The following is a 10,516-nucleotide window of genomic DNA, read 5'->3' on the forward strand; positions in this document are numbered from 1 at the left end:
TGGAATATAAAGGATTTTTATATTTTTAATATGGATGGCCGATAATATTGGACTGATATTATCGGCCGATAAATGCTTTAAAATGTGATCTCGGAAATTATCGGTATATCAGTTCAAAAAGTAAAATGTATGACTTTTTAAAATGCCGCTGTACGGAGTGGTACACGGACGTAGGGAGATGTACAGAGCGCCAATAAACCTTAAAGGCACTGCCTTTGCGTGCCGGCCCAATCACATAATATCTACGGCTTTTCACACACACAAGTGAAGGCAAGGCATACTTGGTCAACAGCCAAACAGGTCACACTGAGGGTGGCCGTATAAACAACTTTAAACACTGCGCGCCACACTGTGAACCCACACCAAACAAGAATGACAAACACATTTCGGGAGAACATCCGCACCATAACACAACATAAACACAACAGAACAAATACCCAGAACCCCTTGCAGCACTAATTCTTCCGGGACGCTACACTATACACCCCCCGCTACCCCCTACCCAGAACCCCGCCCACCTCAACACCCCCCCCCCCACCTCATGCTCTCTCAGGGAGATCATGTCCCCAATTCCAAGCTGCTGTTTTGAGGCATGTTAAAAAAAAAAAAAGCACTTTGTGACTTCGAAAATAAATATGGCAGTGCCATGTTGGCATTTTTTTTCCATAACTTGAGTTGATTTATTTTGGAAAACCTTGTTACATTGTTTAATGCATCCAGCGGGGCATCACAACAAAATTAGGCATAATAATGTGTTCATTCCACGACTATATATGTCGGTATCGGTTGATATCGGAATCGGTAATTAAGAGTTGGACAATATCGGAATATTGGATATCGGCAAAAAAGCCATTATCGGACATCTCTAATTTTTAAGGCTAACATATTGCTATTATTCACATACACCTAATGAAAGGAACATATTGATCCTCCCATCATAGTATTTCTGCTTGCTAACCATCTAATAGCTGTTACAGTATATCATTGGGTATAATTATATATGGTTAGTTTTAAAGTAACACACAATAGAGCCCTGACATGAGGGTGTGATGTACAAACCCTGTTTCCATATGAGTTGGGAAATTGTGTTAGATGTAAATATAAACGGAATACAATGATTTGCAAATCCTTTTCAACCCATATTCAGTTGAATGCACTACAAAGACAAGATATTTGATGTTCAAACTCATAAACTTTATTTTTTTTTTGCAAATAATAATTAACTTAGACATTAATGGCTGCAACACGTGCCAAAGTAGTTGGAAAAGGGCATGTTCACCACTGTGTTACATGGCCTTTCCTTTTAACAACACTCAGTAAACGTTTGGGAACTGAGGAGACACATTTTTTAAGCTTCTCAGGTGGAATTCTTTCCCATTCTTGCTTGATGTACAGCTTAAGTTGTTCAACAGTCCGGGGGTTTCCATTGTGGTATTTTAGGCTTCATAATGCGCCACACATTTTCAATGGGAGACAGGTCTGGACTACAGGCAGGCCAGTCTAGTACCCGCACTCTTTTGCTATGAAGCCACGTTGATGTAACATGTGGCTTGGCATTGCCTTGCTGAAATAAGCAGGGGCGTCCATGGTAACGTTGCTTGGATGGCAACATATGTTGCTCCAAAACCTGTATGTACCTTTCAGCATTAATGGCGCCTTCACAGATGTGTAAGTTACCCATGTCTTGGGCACTAATACACCCCCATACCATCACAGATGCTGGCTTTTCAACTTTGCGCCTATAACAATCCGGATGGTTCTTTTCCTCTTTGGTCCGGAGGACACGACGTCCACAGTTTCCAAAAACAATTTGAAATGTGGACTCGTCACTCCACTTTGTATCAGTCCATCTTAGATGAGCTCAGGCCCAGCGAAGTCGACGGCGTTTCTGGGTGTTGTTGATAAACGTTTTTTGCCTTGCATAGGAGAGTTTTAACTTGCACTTACAGATGTAGCGACCAACTGTAGTTACTGACAGTGGGTTTCTGAAGTGTTCCTGAGCCCATGTGGTGATATCCTTTACACACTGATGTCGCTTGTTGATGCAGTACCGCCTGAGGGATCGAAGGTCACGGGCTTAGCTGCTTACGTGCAGTGATTTTTCCAGATTCTCTGAACCCTTTGATGGTATTACAGACCGTAGATGGTGAAATCCCTAAATTCCTTGCAATAGCTGGTTGAGAAAGGTTTTTCTTAAACTGTTCAACAATTTGCTCACGCATTTGTTGACAAAGTGGTGACCCTCGCCCCATCCTTGTTTGTGAATGACTGAGCATTTCATGGAATCTACTTTTATACCCAATCATGGCACCCACCTGTTCCCAATTTGCCTCTTCACCTGTGGGATGTTCCAAATAAGTGTTTGATGAGCATTCTTCAACTTTATCAGTATTTATTGCCACTTTTCCCAACTTCTTTGTCACGTGTTGCTGGCATCAAATTCTAAGTTAATTATTATTTGCAAAAAAAAAATAAAGTTTATGAGTTTGAACATCAAATAGTCTTTGTAGTGCATTCAATTGAATATAGATTGAGAAGGAAATCATTGTATTCCGTTTATATTTACATCCAACACAATTTCCCAACTCATATGGAAACGGGGTTTGTATTTGCGAGCGGCAAGATAAGCCAGAGGGGGCGCCGTTACTATGGAAACAAGTGAAATGAAACAAGGACAGTGTATTAGACTTTGGGGAAACTAGGTAGCAGGATGTCTCCTTTTTCCCTCTCCCTTTGTGTTTCTTTGCTTCAATCAATCACACTGTAAAACACATCCAAGTTGGTGAATCGGAAAATTGACAACGACTCGGTGAGATTTATTAGAGATTAAACGAACACGTGTCGGAGAAAAATGTCCCCCTTCAATTGAAATACACCTTGTTTCACATGGCAATGTAATTACATAGAGGTGCCCACCGAAAAATAAGTTCCTGCTTTAAAATTGACACATTCGAGCTTGACTGAAATCTGTGCTGCAGGAAATTATGTCCTTGAGCATGTCTGAGGTTTTTGGTGCCTTGCCCAGCGACACCTTCAGCATCTCTCCTCCAGTCCAAATAGGCGTGTTTGAAATATATAAAAGCAGCTAATCCTGTGACCTGTGCCAAGCACTGGCAGACTGAGCTACTGCCACCGAGTATGCAAAGATAAGAAACATTAGCCACGGCCTCTGCAGGTGTCGACACCCGGCTGTGCGCCAGTTCCGGCACATGCCATCTCATGTGTGCTGGTATGACAATAAAGTTCCCTGAATCCTTCAAATACTTTATAATGGACTTGAGTTTTTGTGCTAGGAAAAAAGAATTATGCTGAAAAAGAGGCATATGCTTCACAGGCTTAAAAAAAATAGCTGCGCCTAATTCACTTTGATTCATCTATTTTCTACCACTTACTGTATGTTGAGCATAACAGAGAAGCGTACATTGTAGGCGAGATGGAGGACACCCTAGACCAGTGATTTTCAAACACTCGTGAGATATTGTCTGGTGTGCCGTGGGAAATTATGCAACTTCACCTAATTCAGTGGTTCTTAACCTTGTTGGAGGTACCGAACCCCACCAGTTTCATATGAACCCTTCTTTAGTGAAAAATAAAATGTTTGGGTTTTTTTTCAAATTCAAGACAAGGTTATATGTTTTTGGTAACACTTTAGTATGGAGAACATATTCTAAGTAACAAAGACTTAATTTAGAGTTTTTTGGAAACTAGGGGAACATATTCTAAGTAACAAATACTTAATTTAGAGTTATTTGGTTAGGGTTAGGGTTAGGGTTAGAGGGTTAGAGTTATAATAAGGCCATGCCGATTAAGGCATTAATAAGTACTTAATAATGATTAGTTAAGAGCCAATATGTTACTAATTTGCATGTTAAAGGCCTACTGAAATTATTTGTTTTTATTTAAACGGGGATAGCAGATCTATTCTATGTGTCATACTTGATCATTCCGCGATATTGCCATATTTTTGCTGAAAGGATTTAGTATAGAACAACGACGATAAAGATCGCAACTTTTGGTATCTGATAAAAAAAAGGCTTACCCCTACCGGAAGTAGCGTGACATAGTCAATTGAACATATACGCAAAGTTCCCTATTGTTTACAATGATGGCCGCATGAAGTGAGAGAGATTCGGACCGAGAAAGCGACGATTTCCCCATTAATTTGAGCGAGGATGAAAGATTTGTGGATGAGGAAAGTGAGAGTGAAGGACTAGTGGGGAGTTGAAGCTATTCAGATAGGGAAGATGCTGTGAGAGCCGGGGGTGACCTGATATTCAGCTGGGAATGACTACAACAGTAAATAAACACAAGACATATATATACTCTATTAGCCACAACACAACCAGGCTTATATTTAATATGCCACAAATTAATCCCACATAAAAACACCTAGGTGTTTGTTATGCTAGCTCCTAGCTACTAGCTCGAGCTAGTTATAGCTCGAGCGGGTAATATGGACGGGATCCCGTATATATAACCAGCCAATACAATTCAAACACCTGCACAACACACACAGTCACTCAGCCCAAAGAACCGTTCACCTAACCCAAGGTTCATAAAGCTTATATATTTAACCAAAGTTACGTACATGACACGCACGTACGGGCAAGCAATCAAATGTTTGGAAGCGCGCGGGTGGGACCTGATATTCAGCTGGGAATGACTAAAACAGTAAATAAACACAAGACATATATATACTCTATTAGCCACAACACAACCAGGCTTATATTTAATATGCCACAAATGAATCCCGCATAACAAACACCTAGGTGTTTGTTATGCTAGCTCCTAGCTCCTAGCTACTAGCTACTAGCTCGAGCTAGTTATAGCAAGCGATCAAATGTTTGGAAGCGTACGCACGGTATCGCGTCTGCGTCTGTTAACGAAGTCAAAGTCCTCCTGGTAAGAGTCTCTGTTGTCCGAGTTCTTCGATCTTGACTGCATCTTTCGGGAATGTAAACAATGAAACACCGACTGTGTTGTGTTGCTGACTTCCCTCGCAAAATACTCCGCTTCGCACCGACTTTCTTCTTTGCTTGCTCAGCTTCTTTCTCCATAATGCAATGAACAAACTGCAACAGATTCACCAACACAGATGTCCAGAATACTGTGGAATAACGAGATGAAAACAGCTATTTCGTATTGGCTTCAATGGGGAAGCCATACCTGTGTTCTACTGGCTACGTCACGCGCATACGTCATCCTCAAAGGTGTTTTGAACCGGAAGTTCCCCGGGAAATTTAAAATTGCACTTTATAAGTTAACCCGGCCCAATTGGCATGTGTTCCAATGTTAAGATTTCATCATTGATATATAAACTATCAGACTGCGTGGTCGGTAGTAGTGGGTTTCAGTAGGCCTTTAATAAGCAACTAATTAATGGTGAATATGTTCACTGCAAAAAGTCAGTGTTCAAAAACAAGAAAAAAAGAAATACAAATTAGGGATATTTTGCTTGAACTAAGCAAAATTATCCGCCAAAAGAACAAGAAAATTTGGCTTGTCAAGACTTTCCAAAACAAGTAAAATTATCTAACCTCAATGAACTCAATGGTAGAATTTTTTTTTAGACCTTTTGGCTCAATATGTTGAAAAATATTCTTAAATAAGTAAATGCTAGTGCCATTATCTTGACATAATATGCGCTCGGCATCATGATTTTTTTTTTCATGCTTAAAATAAGAAATTATTACTTTAAAAAAGTAGTTTTATACTTGTGAGTGTTGATGACACAGCTTTGCATCAGTTGATATTCTAGTTTCAAGCAGGTTTTACTCAATATAGATCATAAAATCTCAGCAATAAGCTATAATATCTTACTGAGATCATTTAGGACCAAAACCCTTAAAACAAGTAAAACATCAAACATAAAATCTGCTTAGTGAGAAGAATTATCTTATCAGACAGAAAATAAGCAAATATCACCCTTATTTGAGATATTTAATCTTACTCTGTACCGAGGATGTCGTTGTGGCTTGTACAGCCCTTTGAGACACTTGTGATTTAGGGCTATATAAATAAACATTGATTGATTGACTTAGATTTCAGTTTTTGCAGTGTTCCCCATACTAAAGTGTTACCATGTTTTTTTTACTGGTGCACAAAATGAACCGTGCATGAACATCACCTTGTTCAAACAACAAAACCAACAGTGCATAAACTCACAACAAATTACACACCTGCAAATCAGTCTGACTTCTGCTGTTGCCGTATCCGTAATACGCCGATAGGGAGAAGTTTTTATTTACACGATGAGTCGGGTGTGTTTTGACCTCCGCTGAACCCCTGAGCCTGACTCACCGAACCCCTAGGGTTCGATCGAACCCAGGTTAAGAACCACTGACCTAGTTGGTCCAAAAAATATTTTTTGCAAATTAATAATCATAATAATGTGTCGTTGTCTAGTGCCTGTGCTGTGTAGAGCTTGGGAGGGTAACCATGTAATACTCCATACCAGTAGGTGGCAGCAGGTAGTTCATTGCTTTGTAGAAGTCGGAACGCGTCAAGGATGGTTTGTCGTGATCCCAATATGCAGAGCACAGCGAGAGACAGCGTGCAGGTAAAAAGGTATGTAACGCTTAAACCAAAAATGAACAAAAGGCAAGTCCCGCTAGGAAAAGGCACTGAAGCATAGGGACGGCTATGTAAAACAAAAGTAAAACTGAACTGGCTACAAAGTCAACAAAAACCGAATGCTGGACGACAGCAAAAACTTACAGCGTGTGGAGCAAAGACGGCGTCCACAAAGCACATCCGTACATGACGTGACAATCAACAATGTCCCCACAAAGAAGGATAGCGTACGCACAATTTCAATAGTCTTGATTGCGAAAACAAAGCCGGTGCGGGCGATAGCACTCAAAGGAAGGTGTGAAGCTGCTACAGGAGAACGCCAACAAAACAGGAAGGGTCACCAAAATAACAGCGCAAGACAGGAACTAAAGCACTACACACAGGAAACAACAACAAACTCAAAATAAGGCACAACATCCTGGTGGAGTTTCATTTTTTAACCTTTTCTGCTGGTGGTGTGCCTCCGTATTTTTTTTATGAAAAAAATTTGCCTTTGCTCAGAAAAGGTTGAAAAACACTGGTCTTGGGCAGTGTTTTTCAACCTTTTCTGAGCAAAGGCAAAAAAATTTTTATTGGAAAAATCCCGAGGCACACCACCAGCAGAAATCATTGAAAAATTCAACTCCGCAGCCGATATTGACACTTAAAAAGTCGTTCTCGCAATTGTTGGATATGAATTTAAACTAGAGATATCCGATAATGTTTTTTTTTGCCGATATCCGATATTCCGATATTGTCCAACTCTTACTTACCGATTCCGATATCAACCGATATCGTGGAATTAACACATTATTATGCCTAATTTTGTTGTGATGCCCCGCTGGATGCATTAAACAATGTAACAAGGTTTTCAAAATAAATCAACTCAAAAAATGCCAACATGGCACTGCCATATTTATTATTGAAATCACAAAGTGCACTATTTTTTTTAACATGCCTCAAAACAGCAGCTTGGAATTTGGGGCATGCTCTCCCTGAGAGAGCATGAGGAGGTTGAGGTGGGCGGGCTTGGGAGGGCGGGGTTTTTATGGCGTAGTGGGGGGTGTATATTGTAGCATCCCGGAAGAGTTAGTGCTGCAAGGGGTTCTGGGTATTTGTTCTGTTGTGTTTATGTTGTGTTACGGTGCGGATGTTCTCCCCAAATGTGTTTGTCATTCTTGTTTGGTGTGAGTTCACAGTGTGGTGCATATTTGTAACAGTGTTAAAGTTGTTTATGACATGATCTCCCTGAGAGAGCATGAGGTGGGGGGGGGGGGGGGGGGGGGTTGAGGTGGGCGGGGTTGAGGTGGAGGAGCGGGGTTCTGGGTAGGGGGTAGCGGGGGGTGTATAGTGTAGCGTCCCAGAAGAATTAGTGCTGCAAGGGGTTCTGGGTATTTGTTCTGTTGTGTTTATGTTGTGTTATGGTGCGGATGTTCTCCCGAAATGTGTTTGTCATTCTTCTTTGGTGTGGGTTCACAGTGTGGCGCGCAGTGTTTAAAGTTGTTTATACGCCCACCCTCAGTGTGACCTGTATGGCTGTTGACCAAGTATGCGTTGCCTTCACTTGTGTGTGTGAAAGGCCGTAGATATTATGTGATTGGGCCTTTAAGGTTTATTGGCGCTCTGTACTTCTCCCTACGTCCGTGTACCACTCCGTACAGCGGCGTTTTAAAAAGTCATACATTTTACTTTTTGAAGATAATTTCCGATATTACATTTTAAAGCATTTATCGGCCGATAATATTATCGGACATCTCCAATTTAAACTATAACCAACTATAGTTCTTGTCTCAAAGTAGGTGTACTGTCACGACCTGTCACATCACCCCCTGACTTATTCAGAAATTGTTGTCATTTTCCTGTTTATCGTGTTTTAGTTCTGGTCTTGCGCTGCTATTTTGGTGGCTTTTCCTGTTTTGTTGGTGTTTTCCTGTAGCAGTTTCATGTCTTCCTTGGACATTCCCCGCACCTGCTTTGTTTTCGCAATCAAGACGATTTAAGTTGTGCGGACGCTATTTCTTCTTTGTGTGAACATTGTTGATTGTCATGGACGGATGTACTTTGTGGACGCCGTCTGCTGCTCCACACGCTGCAAGTCTTTGCTGTCGTCCAGCATTCTGTTTTTGCTTACTTTGCAGCCAGTTCAGTTTTAGTTTCGTTTTGCATAGCCATCCCTAAGCTTCAATGCCTTTTGTTTATTTTTGGTTTAAGCGTTGTAATACCATTGGGTCGAGTTTTTTCTTGCCCTGATGTGGGATCTGAGCCGAGGATGTCATCGTGGCTTATGCAGCCCTTTGAGACACTAGTGATTTAGGGCTATATAGATCATCTTTGATTGATTGATTGAGATATCTTTTTACCTGCACACTGCCTCCCGCATATTGTGATCACGACAAACTATCGTCGTCGTTCCTGTCATCTACAAAGCAATTAGCTACCTGCTGCCACCTACTGATATGGAAGAGTATTACACGGTTACTCTGCCGAGCTCTAGACAGCACCGACACTCAACAACGGCACATTATTTGCGGTTACTGGTTTGCAAAAAATATTTTTATCCCAATTAGGTGAAATTACATAATCTCCCACGGCACACCAGACTGTATCTCACGGCACACTAGTGTGCCGCGGCGCAGTGGTTGAAAAACACTGCCCTAGACTAGTGCATGTTTATCGAGTGGTACTTCATCACAACAGAGACAAAGACTGATTCTTCTATTTCTAAAAAGAGGTCTCATCATTTGGCCATTTATGTATATGCAACAATAGTTTACACCAGATATAGCCCGCCAGCGTTCAAAATCCGGCCTGAGTAAAAAAGTGTTTTTAAAAAAGTATTACCGGTAATTTAGGCTACAGCACCCCCCGCGACCCCAAAAGGGACAAGCGGTAGAAAGTGGATGGATGGATGGATTTTTTTATCTGTCCTTTCTAGCCCATCCATCCATCCGATTTCTACCGCTTGTTTCTCTCTGGGTCTCCTAGCCGCTCAGGCAAATCATATTGTTTAAAAATGCATTTTTCCATCGATAACGCAAACCGGCAAGTGTGCGCTCTTTCAGTCAATTAGTGCACGAGGGGGAAAAAAATGGCAAAATCGATGGGCAAAAGTAAAATAGACTACGAGTGTAGAGTTTTTTAAACATCAGTGGACAAATGACTTATTTTTGTTCAGTGTAAGGAAAAGGCAGTTTGTCTAATCTGCAATGAGACAGATTATATATATATATATATATATATATATATATATATATATATATATATATATATATATATATATATATATATATATATATATATATATATATATATATATATATATATATATATATATATATATATATATATATATATATACACTACCGTTCAAAAGTTTGGGCTCACATTGAAATGTCCTTATTTTTGAAGGAAAAGCACTGTACTTTTCAATGAAGATAACTTTAAACTAGTCTTAACTTTAAAGAAATACACTCTATTCATTACTAATGTGGTAAATGACTATTCTAGCTGCAAATGTCTGGTTTTTGGTGCAATATCTACATAGGTGTATAGAGGCCCATTTCCAGCAACTATCACTCCAGTGTTCTAATGGTACAATGTGTTTGCTCATTGGCTCAGAAGGCTAATTGATGATTAGAAAACCCTTGTGCAATCATGTTCACACATCTGAAAACACTTTAGCTCATTACAGAAGCTACAAAACTGACCTTCCTTTGAGCAGATTGAGTTTCTGGAGCATCACATTTGTGGTGTCAATTAAAAGCTCAAAATGGCCAGAAAAAGAGAACTTTCATCTGAAACTCGACAGTCTATTCTTGTTCTTAGAAATGAAGGCTATTCCACAAAATTGTGTGGGTGAACCCAAACTTTTGAACGGTAGTGTATGTACATGTATTGTTATATAGTGTTGCAACGATACCAATATTTTGGTACCAGTACTAAAATTATTTCGGTTCATTTCGAT

This window comes from Entelurus aequoreus, linkage group LG19 (assembly GCF_033978785.1).
Source record: "Entelurus aequoreus isolate RoL-2023_Sb linkage group LG19, RoL_Eaeq_v1.1, whole genome shotgun sequence".
NCBI lineage: Eukaryota > Metazoa > Chordata > Actinopteri > Syngnathiformes > Syngnathidae > Entelurus > Entelurus aequoreus.